At 48.5% G+C, this 19,399-nt stretch overlaps 1 long non-coding RNA gene across 1 annotated transcript in view; it reads left to right on the forward strand.

Annotated features, from left to right (window-relative positions):
• The first annotated feature begins 239 nt into the window (after positions 1-239).
• The window catches only part of LOC140425466 (uncharacterized), a 94,300-nt gene continuing 75,140 nt past the window's right edge, over positions 240-19,399 (forward strand). The window contains exon 1 of the long non-coding RNA XR_011947872.1: positions 240-442. This is a non-coding gene — a long non-coding RNA (uncharacterized lncRNA). The remainder of the gene's footprint in view (positions 443-19,399) is intronic.

A 19,399-nucleotide genomic window follows, 5' to 3' on the forward strand; every position in this document is an offset into this window, starting at 1 on the left:
TCACATCAGTCATCTGTGATTTTGAAAGATTATCAAATAAATCCAAGTCCCAAAACAAAATCATGGATGATCTTTCTCAATTTTGCATGCAAAGTTACTGTTGGCAGCTGAAATGAAGTGCGTCATGGTAACCATAGTTACTGTAGCAACTATGTTATTCTGCGTGATGTTGTTTTAAGATCTTTGGTTAAAAGAGATGGAGCCAAAGATAAATTGTTTTGTATTCCAAAATACAAGCGTCCCATCTGCATTAACATTCTATTTAACTCAATCAAGCCTACCTCATTTTTTGTTTTATATATTCTTTTCTAAATGGTGCAGACCAAAATACTTTGCAAGAAACTTAATGTCACAGTTGACTACATTGCTGACATTCAGTGTCATGGTTCACCAATAAAGAAAGAACTCTTGGTAGCAATACATGAAGATTGACATGTACCAGGTAAGAATCACTGTCTTCAAGAGATAAAGAGGAAAAAATGCTCCTTATTTGAAATTTATGCTTCGAATTTTTGTAGTTTAAAATGAGTGATATATCACATGGAAAATAAATTTAATTTTCATCATTTCTTTCTTTTCCCAATATATCTGCAACAGTGCTGAAAGTTACTTACTGTTAGCAAACACTCTATTATCAAAGCTAACAGAACGTCCTCATTTATTGCAAGGGAAATTGAATAGAAGACTACGGAGGTTATGCTTCAGATATACAGGGAATGGGGAGAGAAGTTCAGGTGATGCAAGCGTGGGAATTGCTGTGTTTCCATGAACTTTGGCACTATTCAGCCTATTATCCTCTCATTTATCATGCTCACACAGCTCGTGCTTAACTAATCTGGGAAGGAGAACTCCATACTATGCCCCTGGAAGATTTCTGGCTAAACGTTGGTGACAAAATGCTGAGAAATATTAAGAAACTTATCGACAAAAAAGAACAGTCAGAAGTAACTGGCGTGCAGCCGGCTCTCCAACATGGCGACTGAGTGAGCAAGCAGGCTCTCGATCCGACATTCTCAAAGGCATTACAACTGATGACTGCTAATATTATTGAGGTCATTGACGAGAAGCTCAGTCTGTTAGCACAAAATATCAGTGCTCATGCTATTGAGATCAGATTGTGGGTGAAAGGCAAAGCGGAGGAGAGAACAGTACTGTTAAAAATGCAACTTCCTTAGTAGAGGTCCACTTACAATCCTTGGAAAAGCAGGTGCGTGTTATGTCAGACTTTATTGATGACCTGGAAAACCGAGGCTGGAGGAAGAATGTCTGGATTGTCAGTGTGCTGAGGGTAAGCTCCCAGTTAAATTCTTTGAGAGCTGGTTACGACATCTTTATTTAGAAATGAAAGGTGGGCACATTAAATTAGAAAGGGCATATCGTATCCTGTCTCTGGGGCCTAGGGACAACCAATGACCCCGGTGCATAATTATCCATTTTCGCAACTTCAAGGATCACCAAAGGGTATTGGAGGCAGCTAGACATAATGGGGTCTTGCTCTATGAGACCCTTTTTTTTCAAGATTTCTCAGTGGTGATACATGTGAGAAGTTTAGGATTTGGTGAAGTTGGGAGATGCCTGAAGGCCTTTGGCGTGTAATATTCCCTATTATATTCTCCTACACTGAGGGTGACATCCAACAACTCTATAAAGACTTTCACCAATCCAGCTAAAGCCTTGGATTTTGTGAACTCCATGGAAGGCAATAATTTGGAGTAACAGACTGAAGATCACTGTTTAATCTAGTCTCTATCTCTTGTCATTATAATTCCTTCCTGATTTTGTGCCAGTATTTTTCATTCTGACAGGAGTGAATTACCAATTGAGCACAGCAATTGGCTTTTATCCTTCAGAGTGGCAGGGACATCCGTTTGTTTTTAATGAAAATTATTCCTCAGCAAGCTCCTTCGAGTTAAGAAATATGCTGTACTGGCTGTACAACACTAGGGCTATTAGAAGAATGTCCTTCTTCCTTTCTTTCATCCATATGCTTATTCAGGAGATATATGTTTTATTGTCTCCTTTTCCCTGATGATGATGGATATGAATAGTGCCACTGCTGGGAGGTGGCTGTGTGGATCAAGTCTGAACAACAAGGGTTAGAATGCAGAAAGGACATTCTGTATTTGTCCTTTCCGTGACATAGTCTATCTCCTCTCTTTTGAGGAGAAAGCCACCTTGGTGTGATTGTGGAAGGTTTGTCCGTATAGCCCGTATAGGTGTGGATAATCTCCTGGGAGATATTGGCTTTGGGTGTTTTCTTTTAACATTTGAGGGTTAAAGAATCATTAATTGGTTCCTGTCAGGGTACAGAAAGTCTCAAAGTCTTAGAAAAATACTTTGTAATGTGCCACTGGCGTTTCCAGTATGGTCGGAGATAGGGCGGGACTATGTTTTAGTTCACCCCCGAGCGGGGTGGGAAAATCTTTGGTTGGTCAGCATTTTTCTTTGTGTCAATAAGCTATACTGCTTTGACTGAATAAGCAATGATAGTAGCTACTTTGAAACTCTGCTCCTAGAATGTACGGGGGAAACATCATCCCAAATGTTATGTATTCGAGTAACACTATTTGCTCGGGAAATGTCATGTGATACTCAGTGACATCAGCGGAGCATTTCACAGGCTTTTGGGGTGGTTCATCACTGTACCCTGTAGCAGCAACATATCTTAATAAACCCTGTGTTTTGTTATGCTCTTGACGTAGCATAAGTTGCTTCCTTGATGTGCACTCTGACAAAGGAAGGTTCGGACATGGAGATAGCTTTAACACGTTTATTAAACTATTAACAATTCTCCTACTTGGATTCGTCTCTACTGTTAATCCTTCTATAGCTACTCAGACTGACTAACCAATCTGCTACAATCCACGTGGTGGGTATGATGCTCAATCAACCCTATGTCTGTACTCGCTGAGTGTCTCCACTGGAAAGAGACTGAGCATGTGTGATGTGTCCTTTTATATGGGTTGGTGTAATGCTCTCCTGTGGTAGTGTCACCTCTGTGTGTATCGTGACTGCCCATTGGTCGTGTCCTATCTTACTGACCTATTGGTTGACTGTCTGTGTGTCATGTCTCTGGTGTTCCCTCTAGTGTCTAGCTCGGTGTAGTGTATGTACATTAACCCTTTGTGTACTTACAGTGACTATATATCACCACACCCTGCACTATGTTTTTCGAACCTAAAGCGTGGCACCTCTACTTATTTTTCTCTTTGCAGCAACAACAAAAATAGGTAGCATTGTGGATAGCACAATTGCTTCACAGCTCCAGGGTCCCAGGTTCAATTCTGGCTTGGGTCACTGTCTGTGCGGAGTCTGCATGTTCTCCCCGTGTGAGCGTGGGTTTCCTCCGGGTGCTCCAGTTTCCTCCCACAGTCCAAAGATGTGCAGGTTAAGTGGATTGGCCATGATAAATTAGTGTCCAAAATTGCCCTTAGTGTTGGGTGGGATTACTGGGTTATGAGGATAGGGTGGATGTGTTGACGTTGGGTAGGGTGCTCTTTCCAAGAGCCGGTGCAGACTCGATGGGCCGAATGGCCTCCTTCTGCACTGTAAATTCTATGATAATCTATGATAACAGAAGAGAAAACTGGCAAAGAGGATTTGGGCCATAAACTGTTGTGTTCGGTGTTCATTGTCTCGCAAGGAATCCACAGAATTGCTGGTGACTTTTATTAAAGCACACATGGTAAGGTAACGATCAGATACAAAATTAGCCAAGTACTGTAAATGTGGTCAAACACTTGTTGATACACTTTGCATCAAATTGGTCCGTGGTCTTAGAAATGAAGCCAGCCAAAGGAAACTGTTGACTGAAGGTGCATTCACCCAGAAAACTGCTCTGGAAATCACTACATCTTTGGAACTTGCAGCAAAAGAGCTTTGTTGATTGGAGTCTGAGCATAAATTCATAAGATGGAGGCTGCGAGAAGCAGATCTGCACCATATTAAATCTGTTCTTATCACCCAACAACCAGCGGGTTGGTCGAACACTTTGTGCACCCACATAAACACATAGTAAAGGCATCAAGAGATCAAGGCTCTTTACCCATATGTGCTAACAACTTTTTAATATACAGAAATTCCGCACATTCAACAACGCAAAGCTCACTGATGCCTGGAAATTGAGGACACAATTTGACCTTTTGACACCACCTACAACTTTGGAAATTGTCAGGTGACAGCATCAAACACAAATTGTTAGAAGAGAGCAAAATTTGAAGAGTAGAGTCTATAACCATGGGTGTTAAAGCCCGAAATTATACCACGCGTGAAAAATGGATTCCAGCCGTCATGTGAGTCAGGACAGGTCCGATATCTTACACAGTTCAAGCAGCCAATGAATAGCGTCGGCATGCTGACTGTTTAGCACTGGGCTAAATCACTGGCTTTGAAAGCAGACCAAGGCAGGCCAGCAGCACGGTTCAATTCCCGTAACAGCCTCCCCGAACAGGTGCTGGAATGTGGCGACTAGGGGCTTTTCACAGTAACTTCACTTGAAGCCTACTTGTGACAATAAGTGATTTTCATTTCATTATTATCTTCAAAAAGTGGATATACGGAGGCTGCACCAGAAATGTTCACATCGGAGTGTATGGACCAGGGCTGAGGTCTACTGCAGAAATGACCGAGTCTGTCGCTACATCTCTTAATAAACCCTGCACTATGTTTTTACAAGCTTAACGCGTGGCACCTCTACTTATTTTTCTCTTTGCGGCAACACAAGTATATAACACTATAAAAAGAAAAAATATTTTGGCCTCAATTTAAAGGCCTCTCCGCACCCGGATTGGTGACATGACAAGGACGTTAAATCTCGTGAGAGGACTCTCGCAAGATTCGCGACACTTGAACATCACGCAAAATTTAATTTACACTATTTTATTCCAAATTTTCAACATTTTTACAATTTACAACAAACACAAAAGCACTCCCAACACATTGAGCCCTCCACACCCCTACCTCCCCCTCCCTTTCTCCCCCTCCCCCACCCCTCCCTCTGCAGTTAATGGTAACCATCTCTCCAAAATGCAAAATTAACAAACTCCAGCCATCACTCGTCCCCCTTAGAGCAAATTTCACTTTCTCCAGGGCCAAAACCTTCAGCCGCTCCACCCGCCACGCTGAGGCACGTGATGGGTGTAGCACAATCAATCACTCATGAGGCGAGAAGAGATTAAGTCAATCGATGGCTTTATTACGCAGACTTGTTCCCCAGCAGCTCGGTAACAGAATGCGGCTGCTGGGAAAACCCAGGTTCTTATACACCGCCTTACTGGGTGGAGCCAGCAGGCGGCAGATCCAATCAGGACCCAGTGTCTGTCGACCAATAACCTCTCGGCATCACTGGATACCATAATACCCCGAATACATACCACCACATTCACCCCTAGTTAAAAAAGAACCCGGCGGGGTGGTGGGTCGCATGGTGGTAGGGGTTTACAAGGTTGGTACTGGGATTTCATTAACACAGTGGCTCTGCATCGATATCAACTGTTAACCATTTACAATGCCGCTTTTACTAGGCTACTGAATTATTTGCAGATCTTGCTTTGTTACGCAGATTCAATGAGTCGAGTGGGTGCCCTGGTCATCCTTGCCGATCATCTCAGCTCCGGTGGTGGGTGCAGGCGCTGGCTCGAGCACTGTCGTCTCTGGAAGCAACGCAATGTTTGTTCCTGCTTCACTAATCCTGGGCGGGCACAGGAGGAGGACCGATCCACCCGGGAAGGGAGCGGCTGTGGGGTGCGCCGGCGGGAGGGAGGGGGTGATTGGTGTTGGGGGGGTGTGGGGAGCTCCGGAGGGTGCCAGGTCCCGCAGGGAGACCGTGTCCTGTCGGCCTTCGGGATATGCCACGTAGGCGTATTGAGGATTCGCATGGAGAAGATGAACCCTCTCGACCAACAGGTCCTGGAGCTGCCAGCCAGGTCGGAAGTGACGTTCCGGAGGAGGACTTCCACGGGAAGACAAGGAGGCGCTCGTGAGGTGTTTGATTAGTTGTGATACACAGCAGCGACTGGATGGAGTGGAGGGCATCTGGGAGGACTTCCTGCCAGCGGGAAACTGGGAGACTTCTGGACCGTAGGTCTTCCAGACTGTTCCGTTCTCCCTCTCTACCTGACCGTTCACCCATGGGTTGTAACTGGTCGTCCTGTTCGAGGCGATGCCCATGCTGAGCAGGAATTGACACAGTTCGTCGCTCATGAAGGAGGACCCCCTATCGCTATGGATGTAGGCGGGGAAACCGAACAGTGTAAAGATGGTGCAGAGGGCTTTAATGACTGTGGCCGCGGTCATGTCGGGGCAGGGGATGTCGAAAGGGAAACGGGAGTATTCGTCAACCAGGAAGTACGTGTTGTGATCGGTGGAGGGGAGGGGGCCTTTGAAGTCCAGACTGAGGCGCTCAAAGGGACGGTAAGCCTTTATCAGGTGCGCTCTATCTGGCCTGAAAAAGTGCGGCTTGCACTCAGCGCAGATTAGGCAGTTCCTGGTGGCTGTTCGGACCTCCTTGATGGAGTAGGGGAGGTTGCGGGTCTTCACGAAGTGGTAGAACCGGGTGGCAGAGGTCCTCGTGGAGGGCTTGGAGACGGTCCACTTGTGCGTTGGCACATGTGCCGCGGGATAGGGCATCGGATGCCTCGTTCAGTTTTCCGGGACGATACAAGATCTCATAATTATATGTGGAGAGTTCGATCCTCCACCGCAAGATCTTGTCGTTCTTGACCTTGCCCCGCTGCGCATTATCGAACATGAAGGCTACCGCCCGTTGGTCCGTGAGGAGAGTGAATCTCCTGCCGGCCAGGTAATGCCTCCAATGCCGCACAGCTTCTACTATGGCCTGGGCTTCCTTTTCCACTGAGGAGTGGCGGATCTCTGAAGCTTGGAGGGTACGGGAGAAAAAGGCCACGGGTCTGCCCGCTTGGTTGAGAGTGGCCGCCAGAGCTACGTCGGACGCGTCGCTCTCGACTTGGAAGGGGAGGGACTCGTCAATTGCGTGCATCGTGGCCTTTGCGATATCCGCTTTGATGCGGCTGAAGGCCTGGCGGGCCTCTGTCGACAGGGGAAAGACGGTGGACTGAATTAGCGGGTGGGCCTTGTCCGTGTAGTTGGGGACCCACTGGGCGTAATAAGAGAAAAAGCCCAGGCAGCGTTTCAGGGCTTTGGAACAGTGAGGGAGGGGGAACTAATCAGGGGGCGCATGCGTTCAGGGTCGGGACCTATCACTCCATTACACATTACGTAGCCAAGGATGGCTAGACGGTCGGTGCTAAACACGCATTTTTCCCTGATGTAGGTGAGGTTCAGGGCGTTAGCGGTCTGGAGAAATTTGCGGAGGTTGGCATCATGGTCCTGCTGGTTATGGCCGCAGATGGTGACGTTGTTGAGGTACGGGAACGTGGCCCGTAAACTGTGCTGGTCAACCATTAGGTCCATCTCCCATTGGAAGACTGAGACGCCGTTAGTGACGCCGAATGGAACCCTTAAAAAGTGGTAGAGCCGCCCGTCTGCTTCGAAGGCAGTGTACTTGCGGTCGCTCGGGCGGATGGGGAGCTGATGATATGCAGACTTAAGGTCCACGGTGGAAAAGACCTTGTACTGTGCAATCCGATTGACCATGTCGGATATGAGGGGGAGAGGGTACGCATCCAGCTGCATGTACCTATTGATGGTTTGACTATAGTCTACGACCATCCTCTGCTTCTGCCCGGTCTTTACAACTACCACCTGAGCTCGGTTACAGAATGCGGCTGCTGGGAGAACCCGGGTTCTTATACTCCGCCTTACTGGGTGGAGCCAGCAGGTGGCAGATCCAATCAGGACCCAGTGTCTGTCCACCAATAGCCTCTCGGCATCACTGGGTACCGTACTACCCCTAATACATACCACCACAGTGGGGAAGCTGACCTCCACCCTAACAAGACCCAACTCCGGGCAATCAGTGAGACGAAGGCTAAAACATCTTCCCCCTCACTGGCCTGCAGGTCTGGCTGATCCGACACCCTGAATATGGGCTCCAGGGGACCGGGCTCTGCGTCCACATGTAGAACTCCCGAAATAGTGATGAAAACACTCCTCCAAACCTTTCAGGCAGGTCCAAAACATGTGCACTTGATTCGCAGGGCCCCTCCCACATCGCTCACAGACATCCTCCAACCCTTCGCACAGTCGGCTCATCCTGGACTTTGTAATGTACTTTGTAGTGAGATCAGCCCATCCTCGTGCACAAAGTCGAGGTGTTTATGCTCCGCAGCACCTCACACTACAATCCCTCCTCCACCCCCAGCTCTTCCTCACACTTCGCATTAACCCCCTCCATGGACACCCTACCCTCTTCAAAATTCTGAAAATCGCTGAAGTGATCCCTGTAATGTGAGAGTACCTTTAAGACATGGGTGTTTAAGCAATGTACTTTTCAGAAAACAGTGATGTCAGAGAGTGGGTGGAGCTGAGCAGTTCAGCCATTTTGAAGTATCAGTTTGGAGGAAAAGAGCTTGGGGAGCGTCTGTGTTTGCAGTGAGCTGGATTTGCTGCGATCTCTGCCATGAAAGACTATCTCTGGATCATTTGGCTGAGTTAAACTCATAATAGTAAAGCCTTTAACCTGATGTGATTCTGTTTAAAGGTGTTAAGTCTCTTGGAAGTTTGAAAGAACATTTTGAGGAATTATTTACTGTTGCAAAATTTTCGGAGATATCTTTGAAGTAAGGGCTGTTAAGAGATCCAATGTTTATTTAAGATGTTAAGTTGAGTTCATGGAATAAACCTTGTTTTGTGTTTAAAAACCCACGTGTCCATAATTGTAATATCACACCCAAGGAACAGGACGTGTGCCAGGAAAAGCAACAAATACATTAAAGGGGGAGGTTGGTTGAACTCCATGATACATTTTGGGGTTCTGAAAATGCCTCGCCCATAACAATTGGGGGCTCAAGGGGGATAAAAGTCTATCTATTGGATTGGCTTTTGTGAACTTAAAGACAGTGAAGGATTGTTGCTTTTCCGGTGTGGTATTTTAGTTTAAGTGGGTAGTGTGTTGTGGACAATGGCTCTTTCAGAGGCTCACAGGTTTTTGGCGGTGGAGACTGTCACACGCAGTACTTTATGGACAGAGACGAAAAGCAGACTGTTGAGTTTGGCAAAAAACATTGCAGTTAACATTACCTGACAAAATGAGAAAAGATAAGGTAATTCTGGTGGTGGTTAAGCATTTAAAGTTGGCTGAGATAGAATTTGACTCATGGGAAATGGCAGAAATTCAGTTGCAAATTAAACAAATGGAACATGAGAAAGATTTAAAGCGGCTTGAATACAAACGAATGAATGGACATCGCGCGACAATCACCAGGCAGGAATGTTCCCTTCCAGTCGGGGAACACTTCAGCAGTCAAGGGCATTCAGCCTCTGATCTCCGGGTAAGCGTTCTCCAAGGCGGCCTTCAGGACGCGCGACAACGCAGAATCGCCGAGCAGAAACTTATAGCCAAGTTCCGCACACATGAGTGCGGCCTCAACCGGGACCTGGGATTCATGTCGCATTACATTCATCCCCCACCATCTGGCCTGCAAAATCCTACCAACTGTCCTGGCTTGACACAATTCACACCTCTTTAACCTGGGGTTACCCCATCTCTGGATCTGTAAAGATTTAATCACCTGCTAATGGTCGCATTCCAAGCATTGTTTGGCATCTTTGAATTTGTCTATATATATGTTTCTGGAACATACCTCTTCATTCACCTGAGGAAGGAGCAGCGCTCCGAAAGCTAGTGACATCGAAACAAACCTGTTGGACTTTAACCTGGTGTTGTAAGACTTCGTACTGTGCTCACCCCAGTCCAACGCCGGCATCTCCACATCTTGAATACAAAAGAGAGAGAGCGGAAAAAGAAAGAGAAAGAGAGAGAGAGGAAAAAGAAAAGGAGAGAGAAGAAAGAAACAAAGAAAGAGATAGAGAGGAAAGGGAAAAAGAGAGAGAGTTTGAACTTCGGAAAATGGCTCTGAAACATGAAAATCAGTTAAAATTGGCAGACGCAAAGGGACACGTACAGTTGGAGGAGATGGATGAGGATAATGAGACAGAGCGTCATAGTCGAAGACGTGGTGGGGAACTATTTAAATATGTCCAAGCATTGCCAAGGTTTGACAAGAAGGTGGTAAAAGCCTTTTTCATTTCATTTGAGAAGGTAGCTAAACAAATGAAATGGCCACAGGACATGTGGGTATTACTGATTCAAACAAAGCTAGTAGGTAGGGCTAGTGAAGTGTTTGCATCACTACCGGAGGAGGTATCTGGAACGTATGAGGAGGTGAAGAAATCCATCTTAAGTGCAGATAAGCTAGTGCCTGAAGCTTACAGACAAAGGTTTAGAAATTTAAGGAAAGAATTTGGTCAAACATACATGGAATTTGAAAGGCTCAAACAGAGTAATTTTGATAGGTGGATAAGGGCTTTGAAAATAGACCAAACGTTTGAAGCTCTCAGAGAAATTATGCTTTTGGAGGAGTTTAAAAATTCAATTCCTGATGTTGTGAGAACATTAAAGACAATGTTGAGGGCGTATTGTCAAGATTATTCAGAGGATTGGGATAAAGGAATTCCATTCGTATTGTTTGCAATTAGGGATGCACCTAATGAGTCTACCAAATGTAGTCCTTTTGAACTAATTTTTGGTCATGAGGTAAGAGGACCACTTAAATCGATTAAGGAAAAATTGGTGGGTGAGAAATCGGAAATTACACTATTGGATTACATGTCAAATTTTAGGGAATGATTAAATAGACCAGGTGAATTGGCTAGACAACATTTGAAAGTTGCACAAAATGTGATAAAACGGGTAGCGGACAAGAAATCCAAAGTTCGTAGTTTTGCCAGTGGGGATAAAGTTTTAGTGTTGTTACCAGTGGTAGGTGAGCCTTTAAAAGCTAGGTTTTGTGGACCGTATCAGATTGAAAGGAAATTAAGTGAGGTGAATTATGTGGTAAAAACACCAGATAGAAGGAAGACTCACCAAGTGTGTCATGTGAATATGCTTAAAAGGTACTTTGAAAGGGAAGGAGAGAAAAAGGAGGAGGTTTTAATGATTCTAACTCAAAGTGATGAACCAAATCCAGATGACTGTGAATTTGACACACTTCAAATTAAATTGGAAAATGAGGATGTTCTTATAAATTGGGATGAATTGTTAAGTTCCTTCCAGAGGAAAAATGAACTGACCTGAAAGAGTTATTAATATCACATGGGCAAGTTTGTAGAGATAAATTGGTAAGTACTAAAATGGCGATACATGACATAGATGTGGGAAATGCTGTTCCTTTCAAACAACATCCATATAGACTTAATCCTTTAAAATTGGCACAGGTTAACAGAGAGATTGAGAGTATGCTTAAAAATGGCATAATTGAAGTGGGTTGCAGCCAATGGAGCTCACCCATAGTGATGGTACCTAAACCAGACGGCACCCAACGGTTGTGTGTGGACTATCGAAAAGTGAATGCAGTTACAAGAACGAACTCTTATCCTATCCCACGTTTGAAGGATTGCATTGAGAAAGTGGGACAATCTGCTTTTATTTCCAACTTCCAGACATGGAAAGAACATTTAAAACATCGTATGGAGTTCTTCGATCGACTTCAGGAGGCGGGCTTGGTGATGAACCTAGCCGAAAGCGAATTTGGGGAAGCCCGAATCACTTTCCTTGCGGAGTTTCCGATACCCTCAAGACAAAGGGAAATAATGCGATTTCTTAGCATGAGTGGATTTGATCGAACAGCTGTGCAAATGTTTTGTGGCGTGATTACTCCACTGATGGAATTGCTGAAGAAACTTTTAAAAATTCAATGGACAGCGGACTTTCAACAGGTATTTGACTGTCTGAAAGCTGTGATCAGCAATGTTCCTGTATTGGAGAATTGCAAGGGTCTCTGTGGTCAGATTGAACTAAAGTGTCTGATTCTAAAGAGAATTGCTGAGGAGTAGAGGAATGGATGGACCGTGCAGAGACTTTGTTCAAAGAGACTGTCAATCGAGAAGGATTTCAGTTGGAGGAAGAAGAACGAAGAAAAATGGACTATATTATTATCCCTGTTTGAGTGTGTTATTTTCTTTAAATGAAAATGTATATTTACTGTGTGCATTTCTTAGTGGATGGTGCAAAAGTGAAAAATGAAACCATCTTGAAGTTGATGGGTTTTTTTTTCTTGGGGGGGGAGGTGTCATGTGAGAGTACCTTTACGACATGGATGTTTAAGCAATGTACCTTTAAGAAAACAGTGATGTCAGAGAGAGGGTGGAGCTGAGCAGTTCAGCCATTTTGAAGTTTCAGTTTGGAGGAAAAGAGTTTGGGGAGTGTCTGTGTTTGCAGTGAGCTGGATTTGCTGTGATCTCTGCCATGAAAGACTATCTCTGGATCATTTGGGTGATTTAAACGCATAATAGTAAAGCCTTTAACCTGATGTGATTCTGTTTAAAGGTGTTAAATCTCTTGGAAGTTTGAAGGAACAGTTTAAGGAGTTATTTACTGTTGTAAAATTTTCGGAGATATCTTTGAAGTAAGGGGTGTTAAGAGATCCAATGTTTATTTAAGATGTTAAGTTGAGTTCATGGAATAAACCTTGTTTTGTGTTTAAAAACTCACGTGTCCATAATTGTAATATCACACCTAGGGAACAAGCCGTGTGCTAGGAAAAGCAACAAATACATTAAAGGGGGAGGTTGGTTGAACTCCATGATACATTTTGGGGTTCTGAAAACGCCTCGCCCATAACATCCCCCTTTCCAACCCTCCTGCTGACAGCACCACCTCCAACAACGAGGAGGCAGGTGCTTTTGGGAAGGTCGGGAAGATCTTCCTCGCTAAACCCCGCACCTGCATATACCTGAAATTATCATTCTGCGCCAACCCAAACGTCTCACTCATCTCTTCCAAACTCGCAAACCGCCCTCCCAGAAACAGATTTATCATCTCCATAATCCCTTCTCTTCCGATCCCCAGAACATTCCATCCATCCTCCCCGGCTCAAACACATGATTCCCCTAATCGGCATTCTCCCGATCCTGCTCCCAACCTTAAATGCTACCAAAACTGCCTCCAAATCTACAGCATGGCCATTACCACTGGACTCACCGAGTACATCTCTGGGACCATTGGGAGTGGCGCTGTTGTTATCCACTGCGGTCGTGGCTGACAAACCGCTACAATGACGCCCATGCAGCAACCAGGGTGTGAACAAGCAATCCTTCAGCCTCCTGAAGATGCAGTTCAGGTGCCTACACCTCTATGGAAGGGAACTCCAGTATGACATTGGGAGGGTCACCTGCACTGTGGCGGCCTGCTGCATCCTCCACAACATCGCACAGCAGAGGGGCAATGTGCTGGAGGAGGAGGATGGACACCAGTCCTGGTTCGATGAGCAGGATGTGGGAGAGGGCAAGGATGGGCAGGCATGGGGCCCAGACAGGCACAGGAGGCTGCATGACGTGTGCGCCAGGACCAACGCGCATGGGAGGCTCTGATCGCCACCAGGTTCACCAAGCTGGAGGAGGGGGGGGAAGGACTGGCCAGGGACACACAGGGGCATGGATACAGCACCCCACCACCACCGACCCACCTCCCTCCAGCGGGACCACCAATACGTGCCTCCAACCCACTCCGTAAATCAACCTGCCGTGCTATGGGGGTGGATGCCCTGGGTTGGCAGTCACAGCGGTCTGCCCCATGGGATGAAGGATGATGACAACCCGCTCTGTGATGATCTCTGGTGCTCCGCATCGTTTGACAACTCTGATCACTTCCAGGTTCACCAAATGGGGGGGGGGGTAGTGACTGGCCAAGTGCACAGTCACAGCATCCCATACGCGCATCCTCTGACTCTCCCCCCCCCTCCCCCGCCAGTGTCCACCCCCACCCGCCTGCAACCCCCTCCGTGATACATACTTGACGCACAACGGGATGGGGGCCCTGGGTTGACAGCAGCAGCGGGTATGGTCCATGGGATGGAGGATGATGACAACCCACTCTGTGATGAGCTCTGATGCTTCACATTGTACGCCAATGTCTGACTCCTGCCCATGGTAGCACTTTCTACCCTCCACCTTGGTGACCCTTGCATGCGAGCTGGCCATTCCATCACATGGTCCCACCGAATCCCTGCCGTGGCAGAGGTGGAGATGGTGGTGGGGCTGCGGGTGGGGAGGGGGGTGGGGGGGTTGGGGGGGGGGGATGGAGCCGTGACACCGGAGGGGTGCGCGCTGGCTGAAGTGTGATCCCGGAGCCAAGTCCACCCCCGACGTCTGCCCATTGCCCACAAACCCCCCCACCCCCCCACCCTCTCTGCCCACCAGATATGCCATGGACAGAAGGGGGGTGTTCGAGGTGCTCGATGTTTTGGCACCTCCCCTGCGGGAGCCACCGGCACAGGCCCCATCACCTCCTCATCTCTCAGGGCGCCCGATGGCCCCCGGGCTACTCCATGGGACGTGGATGTGGGTGGCGCCAAACCCTGAGGCTCCCCAACGCCTAGTGCTGCCAGTCCCGGAGGCCCCCTGCATTCTTGCGCCCATGGAGCACAGGGAGTGGACCACCTCCATCTGGGACAGCCCCACTTCACCCATTGACTGAGCCACCTCCATCTGGGTCTGTGACACATCAGACAGTGACTGGGCAATGCCGCTGACATTCTCAGCCATGGCACGCTGTGACTGGGCCACGCTCAGGAGCGCCGCTGCAAAACGGCCAGGTGGTTCTGTCACATGGCTGCCTGTGAGGGGGCAGCCCTTCCTGGGCTTTGGCCACCGCCTGCATAGAATGCCCCAGGCCTTGGACATGCTGATCCATAGCCGCAACCCTCGCCCCCAAGGCCTCCACTGCAGATGCCACCTGTCCGGTGTTGGCCAGGGTGACACACATGACCGTTACCACCTGATGTACCAGAGCAAGTGTGCGGTGAGCACCAGAGACTGTCCCAGGAGCCTCTTCACTAAAGTGCCCAACTGAGGTGTTTGTCTCCGGGATGGTGGAAGGTGTTGGAGACAGCTGTGATGGGAAATCAGTGTCAACATTGGACTTGAGCTCTGGGGTGTCCAGGGTTTCAGGTATATGTGTCAACTCCGTGTCAGTGCCGTCGTCACTGCTGAGCTCCCAGGGCTCTGACTCTGGAAGTGGCTGGGGGTGGGGGATACCAGAGTGGCCCTCCTCATCACCAGCATATCCTGCAAGACACAAGACAAGACGCATTATTAGACCGCAGGCCGGGGCTAGTGGGGGTAGTGGGGGTGTGGTGTGGTGTGGAGGTGGTGCAACGGTGGTGTGGGGGTGAAGGTGGTGGGGGCGAGGGTGGTGTGGGTGAGGGTGGTGTTGGGGGGTGTTGGGACAAGGGTGGTGTGGGGCTGAGGGTGGTGTTGGGGGGTGTTGACATAATGGCATGGGAACCGCAACTCTGCAGAGTCTCACCTCTTCGCCCGACGCCGATCTCCATCCCGGCAACTGCCCTTTCCTCAAGCCCGCTGACCACGTCCAGGCCCACTAGTCTGCCACGGTGAGAGGCCCCAAGTCCGGCGGTCCCCATCCAGTCTTCTCCTGCTCCCTGCGGATATGAACTGCCTTCTCCTGGTGGTGATGGTGGTGGGGAGGGGGTCCTGGTGGCAGCCGGGGGAGGGGGGAGACACAAAATTCACAGTGTTAGACTGGTAGGCGGTCCGACGCCACGCAGCCCAGGGGGTAGGTAGTTGGTGGCTTCAGTGGCCAGGGCACCGGCCAGGGTGGCCAGTATGGGTGCCGGAATGTGGTGCGGGGTGGGGGTGGGGGGGTGGGGGGGGGGGTTGTAGGGGTTACGGGTGTGTGGGACGGAGTTTGTGTCAGGGGCACAGTGCTTCCTCCTCACTCTGGCAGCCCTGAGGAGGTTGTGCAGTTTTGTATAACATTACAGGCCAGTCCGGATGGTGTTGCCCATGGCCTCTGCCACCTGCGCCCAGGCACAGGGAACAGCAGCGACTGCCAGCATTTTTCCCAGGCCGATGTACAAGACGGCTCGCCTCTCCTCCACGGCTTCCAGGAGGGTCTCAATCTCGGTATCGGTGAATCGTGGGACCGCGCTTCTTCTGCCATCTTGTTGACTGGGATGGTGTGTGTGTGGAGAGTGAAGTGTGTATATGTGGCTGCAGCTTATCAGCCTCCTGAATGTCAATTGTGAATCCGGCACCGTTTCTCATTGTAATCGATTGTGTTCCACTTGGCGCGGTGACAGCCCCTTAACAGTCGCTGAATTGGTCCAGGTGTGGTGCCAGTTTTGCTGTTGTGGCAGTCCCCGAATCCTGCCCCGGCGGCAACACTTAGTCTCAGGAACAGAGAATCCCGCCACTTGATAATCTGTTCTTGTCTCGAACCCAAACTATCCCCCTCTCCGCGGCCTCCCTACGGAGCTCACCTGCCAACATTCTCCCTGCCTTCTCCCCATACTCATAGACAGACCCCTCACTCTTCTCAACTGACGCATCGCTTGTCCGTGGACAATCAGTCGAATCTCGCCTACAACTCTTTTCTCTTTGTCAGAAGCCGCGGATCCGGGTCCCCCTCATACCTCCCATCCATCTCCAAAATCTCTTCTACCATCTGTTGCCGTTCCCCCCTCTCCTCCGTATCCACCTTGGCCTTAAACGAGATCACCTCACCATCGCCTCTGAGCCTCCCAGATCACCGACAGTGAGACCTTCCCCGTTCAATTGAACCCCACATACTCCTCAATCACCTTCCCTATCTTAGTAAGAAGTATTACAACAACAGGTTTATTTGGAATCACTAGCTTTTGGAGTGTAGCTCCTTCATCAGATGAGTCATTCGCTTTAGGCTTCAGCCTGGGCGACCGATGTGTCCTGTCCAACTTGTAGTGGAAGGGTTCTTTCCCCTCCCCCATCAACTCTTCAAACATCTTTGCAAAATACTCAGTCAGCCTTGGGCCCTTCACTCACTCGGGCAGACCCACGATCCTCAGATTGTGCCTCCTCAACCTGTTCTCCAGGTCCCCCACCTTGTTTCAAAGCCCTTTGTTGACCTCCGCCACCCTCTGCAGCTCCTCACCAATCGAGGTGAACTGGTCGCTGTGACAGAGCCTCCTCCATCCCCTTCAACTTCTCTCCTTGATCCCGCACCTTGACCATCGTCTTCATCTCTGCCACCTTTATCGGGGCAAGCGCCTCCTCCATCCGTTCTTTAAGCGAAGCCATCATCTCCCTCCGAAGCACCTCCAAATGTTTGGCAAACAGCCTTTCAAACTCCACCAGCATCGTCTCGGTGAGAGTTTCAACCGTGAGGGGAGCAGCCTCACTGGCCGACCCAACACCCGCCATCTTTCTTCCTTCGGGACTCACAGCAGCACTCGACGGTGGACGTTCGCTCACCCCCTTCTTCCCAGGACCTTTCTTTTGGGACTTCGACATTCCCCAAACTCCTTATGACTTCCCATACCAGCTCATCCAAAAAGTGCCCCTGAGACTGGGCAAAAAACAGATACTGTAGCAGGGGCCACCTAATGAGGCTGGTTAGCACAGGGCTAAATCGCTGGCTTTGAAAGCAGACCAAGGCAGGCCAGCAGCACGGTTCGATTCCCGTAACAGCCTCCCCGAACAGGTGCCGGAATGTGGCGACTAGGGGCTTTTCACAGTAACTTCATTTGAAGCCTACTTGTGACAATAAACGATTTTCATTTTTCATTTCATGTGCGACCTCCACCTATATGCTGCCACCGGAAGTCACATCCCATGGGATTTAACAGAACCTTGCGATACTTCGCGAACTGGATCTTTCCGTCGCTGGGCAAGATCCAGATTAGCATATTTAAGTGAGCCATTAGGAATCTCCCGGCATCCAGGAACAAATGGCCGCACCTGGGAGACCTCGCCAGAGCACCGTTTCGCACTGGTTTCCACAAACGTGGACAACGCGTATCGGCACTTGGGGGGTCTCCTCGGCCATTAAGTACCCCTGGGTGGTTGGGCTCTGGGCAGGGTGGTACCCTGCCTCTCCCTCTGGCACCTGTGCACCTTGGCACTGCCAGTCTGCCACCCTTGCATTATCTGGATACGAGGTTGGCAGTGCCAAGGTGCCTGGGTGCCTAGTTGCCAATGCAAAGAATTGGGCCCCAGGGGTGCCTTGCCCTTAAAAGGTGGGATGAGGTGCGGCTCGAAGACCCCAGAAGAGGTAAGTTGGGAGCAGTGGAGGGAGTCTGGAGGCCGCAGTGGAGTGGCTGAGGGGGTTTGAACGATTGGGCGGCATTTAGAAATGGCATCCCGATCCACAAATACTGAGCTTGTCAGTGCAGGAAATGATGTAAGTGCAGCCTCAACACTGGGGGGAGGTTTCCCCACCAAGGGCAAAAACACGACACTGTGCAGTTAAATATCAGTGTCGTTGTCGCCATTGATTCAAGAAAAAATCCTCCCCATGATTATCTGGAATGATCAGACTGGGTTCAGAAAGGGCCGAAATTCATGTAACAATGTTAGAGTATTTAATATTATTCGGGTCTTTCAAAAGCTGGCAACAGCTTAGTGGTCCCATTAGATTCAGGGAAAGCTTTTGACTGGCTGGCGTGGAATTATTTGTTCTACACACTGCAGAACGTTGGGCTGCAGGGGAATTTGTTAAGTGGATACAAGCGTTTTACAAAAATCCTCTGGTGGCATTTCTTACTAACAGTTACAGATCTGTTCATTTCAGTCTTCAACGAGGGACTAGGTAGGGTTGCCCATTATTCCTGTTATTGTTTGCAATAGCTATTAAGCCCCAAGCGGAGGCAATTAGACAAAATCCTTTAGTGTTTGGGTTGTCCAGTGGTGGGAAGCAAATAAGATCACATTATACGTGGATGATGTGTTGCTATTTGTGTCGAAGCCAGATATCTCTGTTCTGCTATTATTAATATTGTGGGTAGGTTTGGCTCCTTCTCGGGTTATAAAATTAACTTTGCAAAATCTGATGCTATGCCTCTGAGAAGAATTAGGGGGAGGCCTCTTCCCCTTGCTCACTTCCCCTTTAAATAGCCCTCTTTGGGGTTTAAACTCCATCTGCCATTTCTGCGCCCAAGACTCCAACCAGTTTATATCCTGCTGTACCCTCTGACAATCCTCTTCACTGTCCGCAACTCCACCAATTTTTGTGGCTTCTGCGGACTTACTAATCAGACCAGCTATATTTTCTTCCAAATCATTTATATACACCATGAACAACAAAGGCCCCAGAACTGATCTCTGTGGAACGACGCTAGTCACATCCTTCCATTCAGAAAAGCACCCTTCTACTGCTACTCTCTGTCTTCTGTGCCCAAGCCAGTTCTGTATCCAACTTGCCAGCTCTCCTCTGATCCCATATGACTTCACCTTTTGTATCAGTCTACCATGAGGTACCTTGTCA

Source organism: Scyliorhinus torazame, chromosome 6 (assembly GCF_047496885.1).
Source record: "Scyliorhinus torazame isolate Kashiwa2021f chromosome 6, sScyTor2.1, whole genome shotgun sequence".
NCBI lineage: Eukaryota > Metazoa > Chordata > Chondrichthyes > Carcharhiniformes > Scyliorhinidae > Scyliorhinus > Scyliorhinus torazame.